The sequence below is a fragment of the Salmo salar genome, chromosome ssa06 (genome assembly GCF_905237065.1).
Source record: "Salmo salar chromosome ssa06, Ssal_v3.1, whole genome shotgun sequence".
Taxonomy (NCBI): Eukaryota; Metazoa; Chordata; class Actinopteri; order Salmoniformes; family Salmonidae; genus Salmo; species Salmo salar.
In genome coordinates this window covers 77,755,330-77,778,404 of record NC_059447.1, presented here as the reverse complement: position 1 = coordinate 77,778,404, position 23,075 = coordinate 77,755,330, and the positions used below count along the sequence as shown (strand labels likewise).

General features: G+C 43.0%; 1 pseudogene; it reads left to right on the top strand.

The window, feature by feature from the left end:
• Positions 1–23,075, top strand: part of LOC106608101 (kinesin-like protein KIF26B) — a 34,508-nt pseudogene that overhangs the window by 6,600 nt on the left and 4,833 nt on the right.

The following is a 23,075-nucleotide window of genomic DNA, read 5'->3' as shown; positions in this document are numbered from 1 at the left end:
TGTGCTTTCACATCTACAGATGAACCACTGAAGAATTACTCTTGGTCTCATTGTCTTAGTTCTACTCTGTGAGCTGGTATCTTGGATCTCATTTGGTATTAGACAAAATGCTTCTTTTAACCCTCTGACTAATCTAGCCTGGTCCCATACCAGGCCACTCTTCTGTCATTGCCAAGCCATACTTTGGCATGACATTAAACAATCACAAAGAGGAGTTGGCTAATAGCCCGAACAGACTGGAACACAAGGCTATGGATATTCTAAACCTAAAGAGGATCCTTCTCTCCACAGTTTTCAGAGAACTTCTCAGAGGGACAGAGTGAGACTGTACCTGTTCAGAGCAGTCCAATGGCTTCTGCAGACTTGTCCTTTCTGGTCAGGTACTGTATGTGTGAAGCTGGTCAGTTAGATGTTTACAGAGTAAACATGGGTTCCTTCAGGTTTTTTTTTATTAATGATGATAAAAAAAGGTTACATAATTAATATGTTTCTCAGTCATCATTGAGAATGTACCTACTGTGTTTTGGAAAGGTCCACATCCTGTCTTTCCACAGGGCAGCCCAGAAACTGAGCCAGACGTCGAGGAGGAAGGGCCAAACGTCCTCCCCCTCTCCCATGGGTCCTCCCCCCCATTACACCACCTGCTACAGGGGCATCATCCAGAGGTCTCCACCCACAATCCCCACCTGCCTCCTTCAAGCTGCCAACAGAGTCAAAGATGCACCTAATGTCGGCAAGGTAACCAACTGTACTCATTGGTTTACCTCAATCTTGACCAACCAGGTCATTATTGTAAAATATAATTTGTTCTCAATTACTTACCTGACTAAATAAATGTTAAAATGCATGTTTAATTAAAGCATTTAATTAATAAACAAATAAACAAACAAACAAATTCATAAATACATTGTTATCCCATAACCATTTGCTTAGAAGTGTTTCCAGAGTCATAAAGTGAAGAAGATCCTATATCAGCACTCCATCTTTATCATATAATATGGTGCTAATGCCCTTTCAGTTTCTGCCCTCCCCATCTGGGGTATAGCCTACTGTAGAGGAAATCAATGTGGTTTCCTCGCATTTCACAGACAGTCTGCTGTGGCTGGTCTAGAGTTACAGATAACAGGCCTGGGTCCCACCTCATCACATCCCATCCCATCTCATCCCATCTCATCCCAACCTATCCCATCTCATCACATCCCATCACATCTCATCCCATCCCATCTCATCACATCTCATCTCATCCCATTTTATCTCATCCAATCTCATCCCATCTCATCACATCCCATCTCATCACATCCCATCCCATCTCATCTCTTCTCATCCCATCTTATCTCATCCCATCTCATCACATCTCATCACATCCCACCTCATCCCATCTTATCTCATCTCATCTTATCTCATCTCATCTCATCCCATCCCATCTCATCACATCCCATCTCATCCCATCTCATCCCATCTTATCTCATCCCATCTCATCTCATCTCATCCCATCCCATCTCATCCCATCTCATCACATCCCATCTCATCCCATCTCATCTCATCCCATCCCATCTCATCCCATCCCATCCCATCTCATCACATCCCATCTCATCCCATCCCATCTCATCACATCCCATCTCATCCCATCCCATCTCCTCTCATCTCATCCCATCTCATCTCATCTCATTCCATCCCATCTTATCTCATCCCATCTTATCTCATCCCATCTCATCCCATCCCATCCCATCTTATCTCATCCCATCTCATCTCATCTCATCCCATCCCATCTTATCTCATCCCATCTTATCTCATCCCATCCCATCTCATCTCATCCCATCTCATCACATCCCATCACATCCCATCCCATCCCACCTGCAAATCAAATCACATTTTATTGGTCGCATACACATATTTAGATATTATTGCAGGTGTAGCAAAATTCTTGTGTTCCTAGATCCAACAGTGCAGTAATATCTAACAATACACAACTATACACTCAAATCTAAAAAGCAAAACTATGGAATTAAGAAATATTAGGACGAGCTATGTCAGAGTCCGGAGTGTATATATATATATATGTATACTCTATATTATGGGATGTATAGACATTATGTACAGTATATAAATCTAATATTTAGTATATATGTAGGATATGTAGGACATAATTTTATATGTACAGCAATAGTTAAATAGTATAGGCCTTGACTAGAATACAGTATATACATATGAAGTAGGTAGAACAGTATGTAAACATTATTAAAGTGACCAGTGTTCAATGACTATGTACATAGGGCAGCAGTCTCTAAGGTGCAGGGAAGAGTACCGGGTGGTAGCCAGCTAGTAACAGAGACTATGTTCAGGGCAGGATACTGGGCGGAGGCTGGCTAGTGGTTACTATTTAGGGTATGTATACATTATATAAAGAGGCATTGTTTAAAGTGGCTAGTTATACATTACATCAAGATGGCAAGATGCAGTAGATGGTATAGAGTACAGTATATACATATAAGATGAGTAATGTAGGGTATGTAAACATTATATAAAGAGGCATTGTTTAAAGTGGCTAGTGATACATTTATTACATCAATCTTTTCATTATTAAAGTGGCTAGAGATGAGTCAGTATGTTGGCAGCAGCCACTCAATGTTAGTGATGGCTGTTTAACAGTCTGATGGCCTTAATAAGTTAGAAGCTGGTTTTCAGTCTCTCGGTCCCAGCTTTGATGCACCTGTACGTACCTCCCCTTCTGGATGGCAGCGGGGTGAACAGGCCGTGGCTCAAGTGCCTAAGATGAATTTCTTCAGCCTCCTGAGGTTAAAGAGGCGCTATTGCGCCTTCTTCACCACACTGTCTGTGTGGATGGACTATTTCAGATTGTCAGTGATGTATACACCGAAGAACTTGAAGCTTTTCATTTTCTCCACTGCTGCCCCATTGATGTGGATGGGGGCTGCTCCCTCTGCTGTTTCCTGATGTCCATGATCAGTTCCTTCGTTTTGTTGACATTGAGAGAGAGGTTCATTTTGCACTCAGCCCAGAACAACGCAGGGAGAATCTCTCTCTCTCTCTCTCTCTCTCTCTCTCTCTCTCTCTCTCTCTCTCTCTCTCTCTCTCTCTCTCTCTCTCTCCCCCTCTCTCAGTAAATGGCTTCTTGAATAATTCAGCCCCCATAATTAGAATGCGACACAAGGTCAATAGAATAGTTAGGGATGACTCCTGTATCTGTTCTGCAGGGAAGGAGTTACAAAGCAAGCCTCCATCCAACAGATAGCAGACTGACGAGCTCTCATCACTGGCTTTTATTACGATTCATCATAATCCATGCTCAGATATTACATCATGCAGTCCTAAAGTGCTGCTTTGTGATATCAAGTAAATCACACTTGACAGCTTTTATAAGAGCGAGATAGAGAGACGGAGGTTTTATAAGAGCAAGATAGAGAGAGGGAGGTTTTATAAGAGCGAGATAGAGAGAGGGAGGTTTTATAAGAGCGAGATAGAGAGAGAGAGGTTTTATAAGAGCGAGATAGAGAGAGGGAGGTTTTATATGTTCAGTTAAGTTCATTTAGCATTATTATGTGGTTCATTGTCTTCATGTAGTGATTCTGTGAGGTTCTGTTCCTTCCCACGTGCAGAGTCAGACCTCAGAGGGATCTTAATGAGGTGGCTGTTGGGGTCTAACTGAACGTAAAACCTCCTAGTGCCTTTAAATCCACAGTGTTCCTGAGGTCATCTCTGGACCCGTGGAAATCAGTTAACATAGCATTCTTACTCAGGATATATAGGATGTAATGAATTCATAATAATTGATCACTGATTGGAGGTATGTAGTGCTTTTACAGACGGTCAAAGTCATTTTTCATACTTTACAACATACAATTACACATAGCATCACATCACCGGATTCTAGGATCTCAATGCTTTATAGTACATAAACTCACCTCATCCACCACCAATGTGTAGCTTATAAACTGTTAATACAGGTTTTGCTCTACATACTTCTCTTTTAACCAAGTTAGTATAAAAGAGACACCATCTCGTGAACAGCAGGGGTCCAGCGCTGTAGAAATATGCTGCCTACCTATTTCATACTATTCACCAGAGTGATGTTTGAAATCTCTCCTCGGATGCCTAGCCATGCTAAATCCCTTTTCCGTTTAGCTTAACGTCTTCTTACACCTAGTTCAAAGGAAACATAGAAATAGCAGTGGATAGAATCGAATAGAATCAGGAAAGCTGGGAGACTGGCAGGGTTTAATGCAACTGATGTGTCTGTCATTTCCTACCTGCTTTAACAGGGATCCTGCCTGTGACCCATATCGACAGCTACTTTGACTATTCTACAATCCCATCTGATGCTTTAGGTGTTATTGTCTAGGATTTAGATTGTTTAATAATGTATGGATTGTTATGCCTTTTTGGTTCTATCGGTTTTCTCGTTTGAAGAATACATTTTTACTGGTGTTTTTCCCATATGGAATATTTAAATCAGCAGTTGAAACAATAACAAAGCGTCCTCCCCACCACTGTTTCAGTACAACGTTGAGGGATGAGGCTGAATGCAAGGACTGACCTTCCATGATATCAAAATTATAGTTTTAACCATGTTTTTAGGCAATTCAGTGTTTGTTTACGTTTACTTTGTTTACAAACATTGAAGTAAAACAAGCCTATATTTTGTGTTCTGATGGAGTATGACAGTTGAACTAAGCTCACGAGGCATTTATAAGTTACATTATAATCTTCAAGAATCAATGGGTACATATCCTTCATTTACAAAAGTCCAAAAATGGATGTAACAACTGCTGCTTGCCTCTTTAAGTACTCGTAGTTTTTACTAAAGCAACCTATATAGAAAATAGTCTCAACATAGAGTTACCTGGAGATCTTGACTTTGAGCTTGACCTGTTATCGTAAGAACTCTACAAATCTTTTTAGAAAATAAATTATTCAAGTTGAATCTCCATTATTCAAGTTGGATAATGGAGTCTCAAGTTATCACTTTACATGACGGAGAGAAACTTCATGCATACTGTAGATCTATCATTTCCCTCCTCTGTCCAACATCAATTCATCCCAGCTCCCAATAGTCCCCCCGAAAATCATTTTCATCTCTCCCTACAGGTCAAAGTGGTGCTGCGAGTTTGCACCTCTCCCCCGTACCCCCTTCCCAGCCACCCATTATCAGAGTGGACCCAGCTAAAAGAAGGGTCACCATGATGGACCCAGCTACCACCCACAATCAACAGCTACAGTCCAACTCTAAACCGACACACTCTGGAGCAGCCACCGGTCCCTCTAAGGCATATGTCTTTAACGCAGCCTACCCCCCAGAGTCAACCCAGGTCTGTGGGTACAGTATGGTTGGTTTTTTATGTCTGTATGATGACCTGAAAACTGATGGGACATAAAACATAGTTTCCAGATAGCCATCGCTATGTCTTAGACTCTCAGCCTCATTCCTTTCCTAGCAGTGTGTGTTAGTGTTGTTTGATGGATCGAGCACATTCAGACAGAGCAGAGCCTTTTATGAATTCATTCTTCTTAGCTTTCATTTTTTAGTGTTTTAAACAGCAGGTTAAATGCTAAGGTGTATGGATGGAAGGATTCACCCTCCTTTTTGTCTCTGCCAGGCGGAGGTGTGTGTTGGTATTCTGCCCGACGTCATCCGTTCTGTGGTCAACGGGGCAGACGGCTGCGTTCTGTGTTTTGGACATGGTGAAGTGGGTAAGTAATGACTGTATGTGGCCAGGATGACCAACCTTCATATGGAGGGTGGCTATTGTGTAACCTTTATTTAACTAGGCAAGTCAGTTAAGAACAAATTCTTATTTACAATTGACGGCCTACCCCGGCCCAACCCGGACGACTTGCCTAGTAAAATGACTATTATCACAACCCCTTTTACATAAGGAACAAATCCATCTCTTTCATGCATCTCTTTTATACATTCCTTCCATCCATCTATTTCCTATGAGAGGTGGCATGGGAGGTGCTTCATCCGTCTATTTCCTATGAGAGGTGGCATGGGAGGTGCTTCATCCATCTATTTCCTATGAGAGGTGGCATGGGAGGTGCTTCATCCGTCTATTTCCTATGAGAGATGGCATGGGAGGTGCTTCATCCATCTATTTCCTATGAGAGGTGGCATGGGAGGTGCTTCATCCGTCTATTTCCTATGAGAGGTGGCATGGGAGGTGCTTCATCCATCTATTTCCTATGAGAGGTGGCATGGGAGGTGCTTCATCCGTCTATTTCCTATGAGAGGTGGCATGGGAGGTGCTTCATCCATCTATTTCCTATGAGAGGTGGCATGGGAGGTGCTTCATCCATCTATTTCCTATGAGAGGTGGCATGGGAGGTGCTTCATCCATCTATTTCCTATGAGAGGTGGCATGGGAGGTGCTTTATATGTTTTTGCCAAAGAGATCTTAGTCGCGCAATTTTACATCTAACTACATAGATGTTTAGTGCAGTATTTTTCAATCAATTTTTTTGGCATGAAAACAAGTCATCTCTCGTTCAATGACAACAAAGAATTAATTGAAGAATCCCTACTGTTGACCAATCACAGACGACGGGGCGTAGAGACTTCGGCTCCGAACTTTGGCTTGCTTCCAGGAAAAAAATTGTGTCCCCGAACAGCCGAAAAAACACTCACCAAAGTCCAAAACTAACAAAAATGTTGTCATAGTATTTGCACAAACACTACCAAACTGGGAAGCATGTGGACGCCTTTAACCTCATTCAATTAGAGTGAGTAAACCTAGGGTCCCTCCCTCCCTACTGGATCACTTAGGGGGTTTCTACTCTTGTTTTAATCCACATCCTCATTCCAGGCATAGGCCTAATGGCTCAGTTCCAGGCAATCTTGCATCTCTTCCAATTTAAGCCAACCCCATGGTATTTTCTAATAAATAGGGGTTTACTGGCTGAAGATGGCATGTTCGAATTAGAGACTCCGTCTGATCTGAATTCCCGCAGCTGTGGCCTTGGAGTAATTCATGTAAATGCTCGAAGTTTGATTTCGAGAATGGATTTTATTGTAAATCTGGCAGACATTCTGGTTATAACTGAATCTTGGTTAAAGAAGTCTATACTGGACTCAGATTTTTCTCTGACTGGAATATAATGTTTTTAGAGAACAACTTGACTGTTTCTGTATCCATCACCACCCCTGTCCCTAAGCAATTTGAATGTCTAGTCCTAAATGTGGGCCTTGGTAATAATGCCCATTTGACACTAATGGGAATTTATCGCCCTTCCTCGGTCTCCTTATGTTCTCTTAACAAATTGCCTGACTTGCGGTCCAACTATGCTAAATCCAATTTAAAAAACCCTGAAAAATCTACTCTCTTAGATATTATTGTAACAAATACCCCTCAAAAGTTTACAGCAAATGGGATATTTGCCAATGAGTTCAGTGACCATTGGCCAGTTGCCTACATAAGAGATGTTAAGATACCTAAATCTCGCTCATGCATTATTATAAAGAGACATTTTAGGAATTTTTATGTATGAGTATGGCATTAGTCATGGAAACACCTGACTCTGCTTATCTTAATCGGCGTCAGGTCATAATCGAAGTAAGCATACCCCGATTAAAACAGCTGGTTTTCTGAGCAATCTTTCTAATTATTAGAACATGTAAACAGCTTAATCAGCGTTCCAGTGGTGTATTTGATCTGCACATGTACCAGCACCGGGTAGCGCAAGCTTCCCTCTTATCCATGAGAGAAGTGAGTTCAGAAAACCTGAATGTATGCACCTTATAAATAGTTTTCACATACACACTTTATATGTCAAAACTCAGAATAAAATAGTCTTCGCAAAAATAGCATAGTCACTGTGGTATAACATTTATTTTGACTAGTGATTTTCTGCATTTATAAAAAGTCCCGTCAGTAGCCTGATTTCAGATGTGACCATGTAAACAGAATTATTAGAGAAATCATTCTTCCTGCAAAGCATGTAAACGTTTTAAACAAACTATTATATTAACTTGACTATCCACAATAATCACATTATTACGTGCAGGTAACTGTGCTCACTGATTCTACGTCTTATTGGTCCTTCAGACATTTAAGAAATATATGTCTATCTCTGGTTACAAAAGCAAAATCAACATATTTCTTGGATTGTGTCAGATAGTGGTGGTAATCCAGCTAACTTTTGGAAAGTGGTCAAATCTTTGAAACAAAACTCCACCCCCTCCTTGCCCCAGCAGGTTTTAACAGCCTCTGGTCCCATACCAGACAAAATTGACATTTGTGGGGCTTTTAATGACCATTTTGCTTCGGCTGGCCACCTGTTTGTAAGGATAGTCTAATTCATCTCATTTAGGGTGTTAACCTAGTAGCTGAGGACTGTAACTGTTTGTCATACATGTTTTGTATTGATTTCTGTTTTGTTTTACATTATATTGGTTGTTGTATTGTTGTGATCAGGGCACCACTGGGAATGAGACCATGCTCTCAATGGGTTTTGACTGAATGAATAAAGAAGAAGAATACAAAAAAACAAATACTCAGAAAGGGTTCCTTGTGGGCATCAGGGAAGAACCCTTTGTGATGTAAGTGCCATCTTTTTTCAAAGAGTGTAATGGAGGAGGATATGTGTCTGCTAATAAGTGACAGAGATATACAATATAAAGTGCTGTTCGTAAATCCAATCTGTTATTATTAATACATTTTCTTCTTAAAATCAGGGAAATAATTCTGTAAACACTGCCATTTCAGAGGACTGTATTTTGACTGTTTAGGGTGAGGACAATTAACACTGCTTAGTTAGAACCTTCATTTTGGGGGAAATCTGTCCTTTCCATCCCCTCTGTCATCCTATTTAACCCTACAATGGGGACATAACATGATGCTGAATGGCAGTGCAGTTGAGGGTCTCTAGGTACACACACACACACACACACACACACACACACACACACACACACACACACACACACACACACACACACACACACACACACACACACACACACACACACACACACACACACAGAAAGAGAACCCAAACTGACTGTGTTGTGTGTGCCTTATTGCTGTATTTAACAGATAAGTCCCACACAGTGATAGCAGTAGTCAGAGTCTAGGGGTCATCCCATGTGCCATCTCCTGGTTCTACAGTCACATGGAGAGGAGGAGGGAGAGGACTGGGGCCAGCCTGGCTGTGTCTGTCTCTGCTATGGAAGTCTGTGGGGAGGACGAGGTCCTCAGGGAGAGGTCCTCAGGGACTCACTGTCAGGCAACCTCCAGGACAGCCCACCAGCAGACCTATATCTCTATGAGGATACCATCTATGGAATCCAGGTAAATTATGATCGATGGTGTTATTTTTGCGGACGGTTCAGATCAGATAGAAATTTGAAACGCTTATAGAACAGACTTGAATCTCTGTTACGCTTAACATGGAATCGTCAGTTCTGCATTACATTTTATTCATTCGTGTGAAATCTGTGCATAAGTACATTTTGTTAATGAAGCCCCAGGTCTTAAGAACACAGAAAAACATGTGCTGCTGTAGGCACTGTTATCACTACATACAGTGGTGTAAAGTAGTTAAGTACTACTTAAGTAGTTTTGGGGGTATCTGTACTTTACTTTACTATTTATATTTGACAACTTTCACTTTTACTTCACTACATTCCTAAAGAAAATATTGTACTTTTTACAACATACATTTTCCCTGACACGCAAAAGTACTCATTACATTTTGAATGCTTAGCAGCACAGGGAAATTGTCCAATTCACACACTTATCAAGAGAACATCCCTGGTCATACCTACTGCCTCTTATCTGGCAGACCCACTAACACAAATTATTTATTTGTAAATTATGTCTGAGTGTTGAAGATAGCCTCTGGCTATCCATACATTTAAAAAAACAAGAAAATGGTGCCGTCTGGTTTGCTTAATATAAGCAATTAGAAATTATTTATACTTTTACTTTTGATACTTAAGTATATTTCAAACCAAATACTTTTAGACTAAGTCAAGTAGTATTTCACTGGATGACTTTTACCTTTACTTGAGTCATTTTCTATTAAGGTATCTTTACTTTTACTCAAGTATGACAATTGGGTACTTTTTCCACCACTGACTACATACAGTATGCCACTAAGGTGTCATGTCACATTAAGGGTATCTTGTATAATGACTGTGTTTTGTTTGTTAATTTGAAGGCCCCATTCATGAACTAAATACACTAGTTTATCCCTAATTCAGATGTACTGTCAAAAAAAAGCCAGGTAGTGGGAGTTAACGTATTTACGCTACATAGTCCCAGTTACATAATGACTTTGGCATTGTCACATTGAACAACATTTAATATAACCATTTTTGCTGTGCAGGTCCAGAGTCTGTGCTAGAGTCCCTCTATCCCCCTCTACATACAGTGCCTTCAGAAAGTATTCATACTCCTTGACCTTTTCCACATTTTGTTGTGTTACAGCCTGAATTCAAAATTGATTCAAGATATTTTTTCTCACCCATCTACACACAATACCCCATAATGACAAAGTGAAAACATGTTTTTAGAAGTCTTTGCAAATTTACTAAAAATGAAATGCAGAAATATCTCATTTAGATAAGTATTCACACCCCTGAGTCAATACATGTTAGAATCACCTTTGTCAGCGATTACAGCTGCAAGTCTTTCTGGGTAAGTCTCTAAGAGCTTTGCACACCTAGATTGTAAGTATTTGCATTTATATATTTTTTTAATTCTTCAAGCTCTGTCAAGTTGGTTATTAATCATTGCTAGAAAGCCACTTTCAAGTCTTGCGATAGAATTTCAAGCTGATTAAAGTCAAAACTATAACTAGGCAATCAGGAATATTTAATGTCGTCTTGGAAAGGATCTCCAATGTATATTTGGCCTTGTGTTTTAGGTTGTCCTAATGAAAGATTCATTTGTCTACCAGTGTCTGTTGGAAAACAGACTGAACCAGGGTTCCTCTAAGATTTTGCCTGTGCTTGGCTCTGTTCCCTAGTCCTTGCCGATGACAAGCATAGCTATAACATGATGCAGACACCACCATGCTTGAAAATATGAAGAGTGGTACTCGGGGATGTGTTGTGTTGGATTTGCCCCAAACATAACTCTTTGTATTCAGGACATAAAGTTAATTTCTTTGCAACATTTTTTAAAATGTTTACTCTGCCTAGAAGGCCAGCATCTCGGAGTCGCCTCTTCTTGGTTGACGTTGAGACTGGTGTTTTGCGGGTACTATTTAATGAAGATGCCAGTTGAGGACTTGTGAGGCGTCAGTTTCTCAAACTAGACACGCTAATGTACTTGTCCTCTTGTTCAGTTGTGCACCGGGGCCTCCCACTACTCTTTCTATTCTGGTTAGAGCCAGTTAGCGCTGTTCTGTGAAGGGAGTAGTACACAGCGTTGTACGAGATCTTCAGTTTCTTGGCAATTTCTCACATGGAATAGCCTTCATTTCTCAGAACAAGAATAGACTGACAAGTTTCAGAAGAAAGTTCTTTATTTCTGGCCATTTTGAGCCTGTAAATCATACCCACAAATGCTGATGCTCCAGGTACTCAACTAGTCTAAAGAAGGACAGTTTTATTGCTTCTTTAATCAGAACAACAGTTTTCAGCTGTGCTAACATAACTGCAAAAGGGTTTTCTAATGATCAATTAGCCTTTTAAAATTATAAACTTGGATCAGCTAACCCAGTGTGCCATTGGAACACAGGAGTGATGGTTGCTGATAATGGGCCTATGTAGGCCTATGTAGATATTACATAAAAAAATCTGCCATTTCCAGCTACAATAGCCATTTACAACATTAACAATGTCTACACTGTATTTCTGATCAGTTTGATGTTATTTTAAGGACAAGAAAAATGTATTTTCTTTCAAAAACAAGGACATTTCTAAGTGACCCCACACTTTTGAACGGTAGTGTATATACATTTTAAATCTAAATAATTAAATAAAACATGTCTTCCTTCCCTGCAGCTTAAGCACCTCAGTGTAGTTTCTGTCCCCAACGCTGAGAAAGCTGCTTTTCTCCTGGATGTAGCCAACGCATCACGTCACCGTGCCAACGGCCCGACAAGCAGAACTCGCAGTGACATCACCTCACCATCGTCCTCCTGCAGCGGCTCCCATATGTTCTTTACTCTGCACGTCCAACAGCAGCTCTCAGAGTTCATTGTAGATTGTAGAACTCCTGCACAAACTATGGTTACACCCTATTCCCTATATAGTGCACTGCTTTTGACTAGAAGCCATAAGGCTCTGCTTGAAAGTAGTGCACTACATAGTGAATAGGGTTCCATTTGGGATGCAACCATTAATAACTTTGTATGTTGCTTCATGTGAAGGGTAGGAGTTTTTACTCACCCATGTAGCAACACAGTGTGGTCAAAGACTTAGTAGCTTAGTTGCAGTCACGATCTGGTTACCTAGTACAAACATAGTTATGTTTTTGGGTTATAACATATTTATTAACTTATTTCCGGATATCTTCTAAACTTCTCAACGCCATATGGAGGATCTACTCTGTGCTACCAAATTCGTATGCTAGCTCAGTAGCTAGTTCAAGCTGGCTAACGTTAGCCACTAGCCATGCTAGTATGTAAGTACATTCCAGACCAAGTGTTGGAGGTTGTGAGGTACAATCCACCAATCACGAGAAAGTGTGATGTAAACAAGTAGCAGATAGAGACTTTGTGGCTGTGTTATCTAGTTAAAATGGCTGTTAAAATGGCGCCGAAGAGGATGGCTGATGTTTTACATGCCCATAACCAATTGTGCTATTTTGTCAATTTTTTTGCGTTGTTTGTAACTTATTTTTTAACTTATTTTGTACATAATGTTGCTGCTACCGTCTCTTATGACCGAAAATAACTTCTGAACATCAGAACTGGGATTACTCACCACGAACTGGAAGAAGCTGTTTTCTTTAACGAGTCCGACGAGAAACATATACTGCTCTCCCGTGAACAGGCCCAGATCCCCATCATTTGTGTGAAGAAAAGACGGAGGAAAAGAGGACGCAGATCGGGCTGCCTTTTGAGAATCCCTAGGCGAGCGAGTAAACTCCCACTGCCATCAATTCTACTTGCTAACATGCAATCATTGGAAAATAAAATTGATGACCTACGATTATCCTACCAACGGGACATTAAGAACTGTAATATCTTATGTTTCACAGAGTCGTGGCTGAACGACGACACGGATAACATAGAGCTGGAGGGATTTTCAATTCACCGGCAGAACAGAGAAGCTACGTCTGGTAAAGCGAGGGGTGAGGGTGTGTGTCTTTTTGTCAGTAACAGCTGGTGCAAGATGTCTAATATTAAATAAGTCTCGAGGTATAGCTCGCATGAGGTAGAGTACCTTATGATAAGCTGTAGACCACACTATCTACCAAGAGAGTTCTCGTCTATGTTATTCGTAACCGTCTATTTACCACCACAGACCGATGCTGGCACTGAGACCGCACTCAACCAACTCTATAAGGCCATAAACAAGAAAATGCTCATCCAGAAGTGGTGCTCCTAGTTGCCAGGGACTTTAATGCAGGCAAACATAAATCAGTTTTACCAAATTTTTACCAGCATGTCACATGTGCAACTAGAGGGAAAAAAACTCTAGACCACCTTTACTCCACACACAGAGATGCATACTCTCCCCCACCCTCTATTTGGCAAATCTGACCGTAATTATATCCTCCTGATTCCTGCTTACAAGAAAAAACTAAAGCAAGATGTACAAGTGACTCGCTCAATACGGATGTGGTCAGATGACACAGATGCTACGCTACAGGACTGTTTTGCTAGCACAGACTGGAATATGTTTTGGGATTCATCCAATGACATTGAGAAGTATACCACCTCAGTCATTGGTAGCCATGAAGTGCTTTGAAAGGCTGGTCATGGCTCACATCAACAGCATCTTCCCGGATACACTAGATACACTCCAGTTTGCATACTGCCCCAACAGATCCACAGATGACACCATCTCAATCGCACTCCACACTGCCCTTTCCCACCTGGACAAAAGGAACACCTATATGAGAATGCTGTTCATTGACTACAGCTCAGCGTTCAACACCATAGTGCCCACGAAGCTCATCACTAAGCTAAGGACCCTGGGACTAAACAACTCCTTCTGCAACTGGATCCTGGACTTCCTGACGGGCCACCCCCAGGTGGTAAGGGTAGGCAACAACACATCTGTCATGCTGATCCTCAACACCGGGGCCCCTCAGGGGTGTGTACTTAGTCCCCTCCTGTACTCCCTGTTTACCCACGACTGCGTGGCCAAACACGACTCCAACACCATCATTAAGTTTGCTGACGACACAACAGTGGTAGGCCTGATCACCGACAATGATAAGAACTGGCAGTGTGGTGCCAGGACAACAACCTCTCCCTCAATGTGAGCAAGACAAAGGAGCTGATCGTGGACTACAGGAAAAGGCGGGCCGAACAAGCCCCCATTAACATGAACGGGGCTGTAGTGGAGCGGGTCGAAAGTTTCAAGTTCCTTGGTGTCCACATCACCAACGATCTATCAATGTCCAACACACCAATACAGTCGTGAAGAGGGCACAACAAAACCTTTTCCCCCTCAGAAGACTGAAAAGATTTGGCACGGGTCCCCATCGAGAGAATCCTGACCGGTTGCATTACCGCCTGGTGTGGCAACTGCTCGGCGTCTGACCGTAAGGCGCTACAGAGGGTAATCAAATGGCCACCGAACTATTACATTGACCCCCCCCGAATTGTTCTGTACACTGCTGCTACTCGCTGTTTATTATCTATGCATAGTCACTTCACCCCTACCTACATGTACAAATGACCTCTAACCTGTACCCCCGCAGACTGACTCGGTACCAGTACCCCCTGTATATAACCTTACCATTGTTATGTTATTGTGTTACTTTTTATAATTTTTTACTTTCGTTTATTTTATAAATATTTTCTTAACTCTTCTTGAACTGCACTGTTGGTTAAGGGCTTGTAAGTAAGCATTTCACGGTAAGGTCTACACTTGTTGTATTCGGTGCATGTGACAAATAAAGTTGGATTTGATTAGTAGGAACCAGTTAGCATGGCAGGCTCTGGTGCCTTCTTGCCGTGGGCTCAAAATTAAAGAGAAAATCATACCTGCTAGCTCTAATTGTGTAGTACCTTGTCGGTTCTCCTTTTTGTTTTGTCAACTTTTTGGTATGTTATCTGTGATGTAGGCAATGGGAGTTTTGTAACTTTTTCCACATTGGCTTAATGCTAGTTAATGGACATCTGGAATCTATCTATTTTGGATTTCCCTGATTCCCGGTGAAGCCGAGAATCAGCTAACGGAGCCATATGGGTCCCAGCTGTTAATCTGTACATCTCTGCATCTCTATACTAATGCAAATCTATATGTTACATGTGTCTACGTTTATGATACATCCCTTTAATGTGTACACATTTAGTTCAGAGACCTTTTTCAAGACAGTAACACGATCTTAATTATTTATTTGTTTGCTCTTTGGTCAGTGACCTGTGCGTAACTTGCACTCTATGTGTCCCCCTACAGACTCGTGAGTAAGCTATTCAACTAATACGCATCTGGAGATTTCATCTTCTGACTGAATAAACTGTACCTAATTTGTTTTCCAAGAATACTTTGAATACTTTGTTCAATTCTCACCTATTCTCTCTGATGATCTCAGTATTTTCCTCCTTTGTTTCCTGTATTTAATTCAGTACCAGGGGGTCATGGCAGATTGATCATGATAGACCTGGCTGACAGTATAAAGGGGACCAGTAGAACCACTGACAGCAGAACTGAACGGCCTGAGTCAGAGCTGGGCAGTGATATCCTGGCCTTAATCAACAATGGAAACAAAAACATCCCTAACAGGTTAGATACGGGAGACTCTAACATTGATTTTATTACAATGCAATGAAACAGGAAATGATGGATTCATGCAGTAGATAATAAAATTGTATGTATAATACTGGTATATACTATAATTGTATTCTTTATGTATAATGTATGACGGTGATGAGGATGTTGTTGATGACGAGGATGGTTTTATTTTGTGCTCACCACAGGGACAATAAAGTGACCATGCTGCTACAGGAGTCTCTGGGTAATATTTTAACTGTCGTACGACCGTGCTGGCCCATGTGACTGACTTACCAGAACACTGCTCAGAGACACTGTCAACTGTCCAGATCACCTCACGCATTCGTAGGACACAGAAGAAGGCAAAAATATGTAAATGACTGAATTAGAGATTTCTTACCATGGTGCCAATAATGGTGACAAAAGTATTATTCAATTAACCTTGGGTGGCCTAACTCTTAGTAGACAGTAACACAATGTATATATCAATGATGTCGCTCTTGCTGCGGGTGATTCCTTGATCCACCTCTACGCAGACGAAACCATTCTGTATACATCTGGCCCTTTGGACACTGTGTTAACAAACCTCCAAACGAGCTTCAGTGCCATACAACACTCCTTCCGTGGCCTCCAACTGCTCTTAAAACGCTAGTAAACTAAATGCATGCTTTTCAACTGTTCGCTGCCCGCACCCGCCCGCCCGACTAGCATCACTACTCTGGACGGTTCCGACTTAGGTATTTGTAGTTGTCCACATATTCTAGGTGTCTGGCTAGACTGTAAACTCTCCTTCCAGACTCATATGAAACATCTCCAATCCAAAATAAAATTTTTAATCGGCTTTCTATTTCGCAACAAAGCCTCCTTCACTCACGCCGCCAAACTTACCCAAGTAAAATTGACTATCCTACCGATTCTCGACTTCGGTGATGTCATCTACAAAATAGCTTCCAATAATCTACTCAGCAAACTGGATGCAGTCTATCACAGTGCCATCCGTTTTGTTACCAAATCACCTTATACCACCCACTACTGCGACCTGTATGCTCTAGTTGGCTGGCCCTCGCTACATATTCGTTGCCAGACCCACTGACCTCCAGGTCATCTATAAGTCTATGCTTGGTAAAGCTCCGCCTTATCTCAGTTCACTGGTCACGATAACAACACTCACCCGTAGCACGCGCTCCAGGAGGTATTTCTCACTGGTCATCCCCAAAGCTGTCACCTCCTTTGGCCGCCTTTCCTTCCAGTTCTCTGCTGCCAATGACTGGAACGAATTTCAAAAATTGCTGAAGCTGGATACTTATATTTCCCTCACTAGCTTTAAACATCAGCTATCTAAGCAGCTAACCGACCGCTGCAGCTGTACATAACCCATCTGTAAATAGCCCATCCAATCTACCTACCTCATCCCCATGTTTTTATTTACTTTTCTGCTCTTTTGCACACCAGTATTTCTACTTGCACATCATCATCTGCACATCTATCACTCCAGTGTTAATTTGCTAAATTGTAATTACTTCGCTACCATGGCCTATTTATTGCCTTACCTCCTCATGCCATTTGCACACACTGTATATAGAGACTCTCTCTTTTTTCTATTGTGTTATTGACTGTACGCTTGTTTATCCATGTGTAACTCTGTGTTGTTGTTTGTGTTGCTTTGTTTTATCTTTGTCACGTTTGTCGTAAGAAGGAGACCAAGGTGCAGCGTGGTAAGCGTACATCTTACACTTTATTAGATGAACACCGACAAAACAAAGAAAATACAAAAACGAACGTAAAGTTCTGCAGGCTTCAAAGCAGCTATACAAAAACAAGATCCCACAAAAACCCAGTGGGAAAAGGCTGCCTAAATATGATCCCCAATAAGAGACAATGAAAGACTGCCTCTGATTGGGAACCATATCAGGCCAACATAGAAATGCATAATCTAGAATGCCCACCCAAATCACACCCTGACCTAACCAAATAGAGAAATAAAAAGGCTCTCTATGGTCAGGGCATGACAATCTTGGCCAGGTCGCAGTTGTAAATGAGAACTTGTTCTCCACTAGCTTACCTGGTTAAATAAAGGTGAAATAAAATTAAAATAAAATAAAATGTTCTTAACAGTTTAGCAGAAAATGTTTCTGAAGAGGCAAAAATGTATCACTATCACTGATTTTCTCTCTCCCACCAATCAATTACTGAATTATTGATTTCTTACCAGATTTCTCCCATATCCCTCCCCCGCTCTCTACCCCTCTCCCTCCCCCAGCATTCAACAACCTGCTCTCCCAGTGGTAGAAGCCTGACTAGAGAGTGGAGTGGAGGGAACTCCACCAGTGCTGTAGACTCTGACCTCAGTGACCTGCCCCAGCTCAGGCTCAGTGGCGACCTGCTAGATGGCCACTCCAGCAGTGACCAGTCCTGTGACACGGTCATTCACGTCAACCCTGATGGCTCTGTCCAGCAGCCCGGTACGGAGCTGTACCAGCAGGGCCAGCCGGAGTTTACCCCCATCATCCCCTTTCTACACCAGCATAAGGCTGAAGAGGAATCGGAAGCTATGCTTTTTGCTCTACAGCAAGAACTAATGCTGCACCTTCTAAACATCATGCCCAGACCGGAGGGAGAGAGGAAGGAGAATGAGAGCATCGTCCAAGAACAACTTTTTCAGAATACAGCAGAAGAAGTGGGCCAGTGTGAGAGGGACTTGAGTCTTAACTGTGACACGTTCGCCAAGCTGCAGGAGCGACTTGGGTGCATCGACAGGAGCGAGACGGTTACCACAACTAAGTCCTCTCCAGTCCCCCAAGATGGCTCAGGCTGACCTGAGACTGGGGAGAATACCCCTTTCTTTAAACCACTGAATATGGATTTGAAGTGTAGTGAGTTTTCCATTGTGGCTGAGAAAGAGAGCTTGGTGACAGATGGCAGTCTTCCTGTCGACAATATTCAGAGAGGACTCTGGTCTGTATGACTGTGAGGATGGCAGTGCAGCCAGCTCCAACGAGGACCAACCACACCCCTGGGGCTCTATCAGTTTACATTCAGTCTGCCAGAGCCTGAGCCAGGGCAACCCCTCTGAGTACAGCTACCTACCACAGCACCGTGAAATCTATTCTCAGATCAGCCCTGTGCCAAACTCACATCCTCCTCTTCCCCTGTCTCTGGAGCCAGCTGGATACCCAGGGAGGTCTGACTGGCTGCAACCCAAGACCAGGACCTCTCCGGCGGTCAAGAGCTCCCCGATATCCCCCTCTCTCTCTCCATCCCTCTTCTCCCCCTCGTCCTCCACCACCTCCTCCTTGGCTACCAGTGTTCCCTTAGGAGAGATGATCCTTCCCCAGCTGTCCACCACAGAGTTAGACCTAAAGGATATGAAGGCTACCATCACAGTGACGGTCTAGCAGCCGTTGGGACAGACGGGTCAGGACGAGCTGGTGTTCAATGCGGCAGAGGAGGTAGGAGCTATCCCATAAGAGGGGACGTTACCACCTGTTTCCTCACCTGTCATGACAGAGTCCTACCTGTTCCCTCTTCCTTAATTACTGCAAAGCTGTCTGGGGACTGTAGTGAAAGCAGCCGGAATACACCAGAGAACTGTAACCCTGGTTACCCTGCAGCTAACCAACACAGAATAGCCAGTCTACCAAGAGGCAGGCATAATATCAACAAGCAGGAGAGCTATAGTCTGATGAGAGAGGAGTATACAAATAAGGAACCAGATGTTACATCATCCACCCCTGGTAGTCCCAGGGTGACCCTGGAGAGGAGGCCATCCTCAGCCAGGCAGGGGATCTGCTCCTGGGCCAGGGAGAGCCTCCCTCTCCCCTTCTCACCAGCTCGGAAGTACAGCCTGGAGCAGCATACCCAGAGACAGAGAACTAGTAACAGTTCTCTCAGCACAGCCAGTAGTTCACCGTTGGAGCCCATGCCATCCACTCTGAGTGTTAGACATGATAGCGGGAAGCTGAAATCCCCTGTAGTGGAAAGCAGTAGGCTGTTCAGTGCTAAACTAGAGCAGATGGCTAGCAGGACCAACTCTTTAGGTAGAATACCACTGGAGTTCCACACTCTGGACCGAGGCAGTAGCCTGTCCTCTGTGAGCTCCAAGGGGTCCAAAAGTTTTGAATGGGAGTCAAACCATCCCACCCTACCCTGGGCCAGCAGGAGCCCAAGGAGGGCCCCTAGGCCCATTCCCTTGACGGATAACAACACCCCCAACACAGCCCATTCTCCCAAAACCAGCAGGTCAACCTTTATAACTGACCCCAACACAACCCTCCAGTCTCCAAGATCCGGCCCGTCTAAGCTCTCTGCAGCAGGGAAACCCGCCCTAATGCCCGCCGGATCTCCATCCCTAGTACCAAGAACCTCAGCTTCTCTCTCAAGGAGCTCCATCAGTCCATCAACAGGAGCACCGGTCTTTCCCCTGATGGGAAGAGTCCTGAGCAAAGTCCACCCTGGTCCACCCAGTCTCTAAGCCATAACCAGACCCGGTCGCCTCAGACCCCACCACCACGCCTTGCACCAAAGTCCCCCGTCCGGGTCATCAACGGGCACATCTTAGAGCTGCTTAGGGGGGCCTCCGGAGGACTACCCCCGGCAGTGGCCGGAGTTACCTGTAGATCGATGGGAGAGGCTCACGCTGATCACCCTGTACCCTCGCCCTATGCCAGGTTGACCGCCCCCGCAGGCCCAATCACCTCAGCGGGCACGCCAGTGATGTCACTAGCGTGTTGAGCGGGGAGCTGCCCCCGGCCATGGGGAAGACAGCGTTATTGACCAATAGGGACAGCATGGTGAGCAGTGGCTATGAGAGCATGGTAAGAGACAGCGAAGCCACAAGGAGCAACACATCCAACAGAGACTCTATCAGCGATAAGAGCTGTTCTATTATCAGTGTGGCCCAGATTGGGAGGAACCCTAAGAGGAGCAGCAGCAATGGTAAGACCTGATCTGGGTAATTCCTTAGTTGAATGCAAGTGAGCAAAACTGGACAAAACTGGTTGAAATTACGTGATAATTATGTAATTTCAACCAGTTTTGCCAAATGGTCATATTGTAAGTCGTTGTAGATACAAGTGCCTGATTCATGTTTTCTGTTTTGTGCTGTGTTAAAATATCAGGTGTGAGCTGTACACAGGTGCAGATGTGGTAAACAAGGTCCTCTGTGTTAACAATAAAAACACTGATATGTGTGTGACATGCTTTTTCAGTGCTCAGAGAAATAACAACACACTGGCAATAAGGTTACTGAGGGGTCTCTACACCCTTTCCCATGTTCTCACTTCCCGTCATGGATTTAAAAGTATGGGATCGGTGTGACCATTGGAGTTTCCCTTTTTGTTTAGCTGAATTCCATGACAAAGTATTTATTTATATTTAACCAGGCAAGACAGTTAAGAACAAATTCTTATTTACAATGACTTCTTACCCCGGCCAAACCCTAACCCGGACGACGCTGGGCCAATTGTGTGCCGCCATATCGGACTCCCAATTACGGCTGGTTGTGATACAGCCTGGAATCGAACTCTATCACTGAGATGCAGTGCCTTAGACCACCATGCCACTCGGGAACCCAAGTATGCAAGTGCACACTTTGGGAAGGGTGGAGAATCGGGACGCAGACAGAAATGGCTGGGGCCAGGGTCCAGGGGCAGAGAGGAACAGGCAAAGCTGAAGCCTTTTTCCTCTATACGGTCTGTTTTTGCTAGGGGCCAGGTAACCGGGCAAGGGATTCACATTTTCACAAAATGACTTTCATCAATGTCGTTTTTTTCCTTAACAGTATTCCACTTTTCGTGTAGCCTCATTTTGTCCAGCTAATAGCCTAACCACTGACAAGCAACACTATGGACTAAACGTTCAAATCCTGTTGCTGCATGATTATTTTTCTGCGACAATACAGGTCCAATTTAGATCTTACATCTGTACTCCATTCTACTTGACCTGTAGGCTCCCACCCGCGGCGTCTCTCCCACGACACGTCCCTGTCTCTCAGGAGGTCAGCCAGTGCCCCCAGATCTCGCTGGATAGAGAGTGACATCCCAGAGGCCTATGAGATCAAGGTGTATGAGATAGACGACGTGGAGAGGCTGCAGAGGAGGAGGAGACACACAGGTGAGGGGACGAGATGTTGGTGTTTAAGGATAGGCTTGGATACATGTTTAGTTTATTAGGGGAAAATCAGGGCTTTCTTGAGTTTGTGTATAAACACATATATAGCCAAACACAACTCAAGCACAATCGCAAACTTACCATGCATTACATGATACTAGCATGTACATAATCTATATGTGCACTACATACAGTGCCTTCAGAAAGTATTCACACTCCTTGACAGTGACAACAATACAACAGACATTCACAACATGAAATAATGAGATCGGTTACAATCTTAAAATCAATAAAAAAGGAGCGGTCATAGTGCAAAACTGCAGCAATAAATATACATTTAATTTCACGTGCAGATTCAAAAAGTGTATGGCCTGTGCGATAAAATAGTTCTTGTATCTGTTGCTATTGAGTTTGGGAAGTCTAAAACAACAACTTGAGGGGAGAAGCGCAAATGGTTGATCAGGCCAGTCTAGGAGGAGAGCTACTGTTAGCTCTCCTCACCACTTGCTTTCTGAATGTCACTGAGAGATGTGCCTATTGCACCCCGATGACCTTGCTGTCCACCTTAACCACCCTGTCCAACCTATTTTTGTTACAAACATTAAGATTGCCAAACCAGGCCACCATTGAGAACATCACTACGGATTCATTAAAACTCCTGTAAAACAGTGTTATTGGCTGTCTTGCTGATCTTAAACAAGTTAATCTTTCTCAGGAAAGAAAAAACTTCTGCTGTCCCTTTTTACAGATGGCATCTGTGTTCTCCTCAAACATCAACTTGTTATCCAGCACTGTTCCCAGGTACTTGAAGGTACTAACCAGCTCCGTGTCCAGCAATAATCAACAACCAATTTGACAGAGCTTGAAGAATCTTTAAAGAATAATGGGCAAATGTTGCACAATCCAGGTGTGGAAACTCTTAGAAACTTACCTAGAAAGACGCATAGCTGTAACTGCTGCCAAAGGTGCTTCTACAACGTATTCTACAAACTATTTATATTTTTCATTTTCAATAAATTAGCAAACATTTCTAAAAACATGTTTTCACTTTGTCATTATGGGGTATTGTGTGTAGGTGGTAGAGAAAACAAATCAATTTAATATTGTA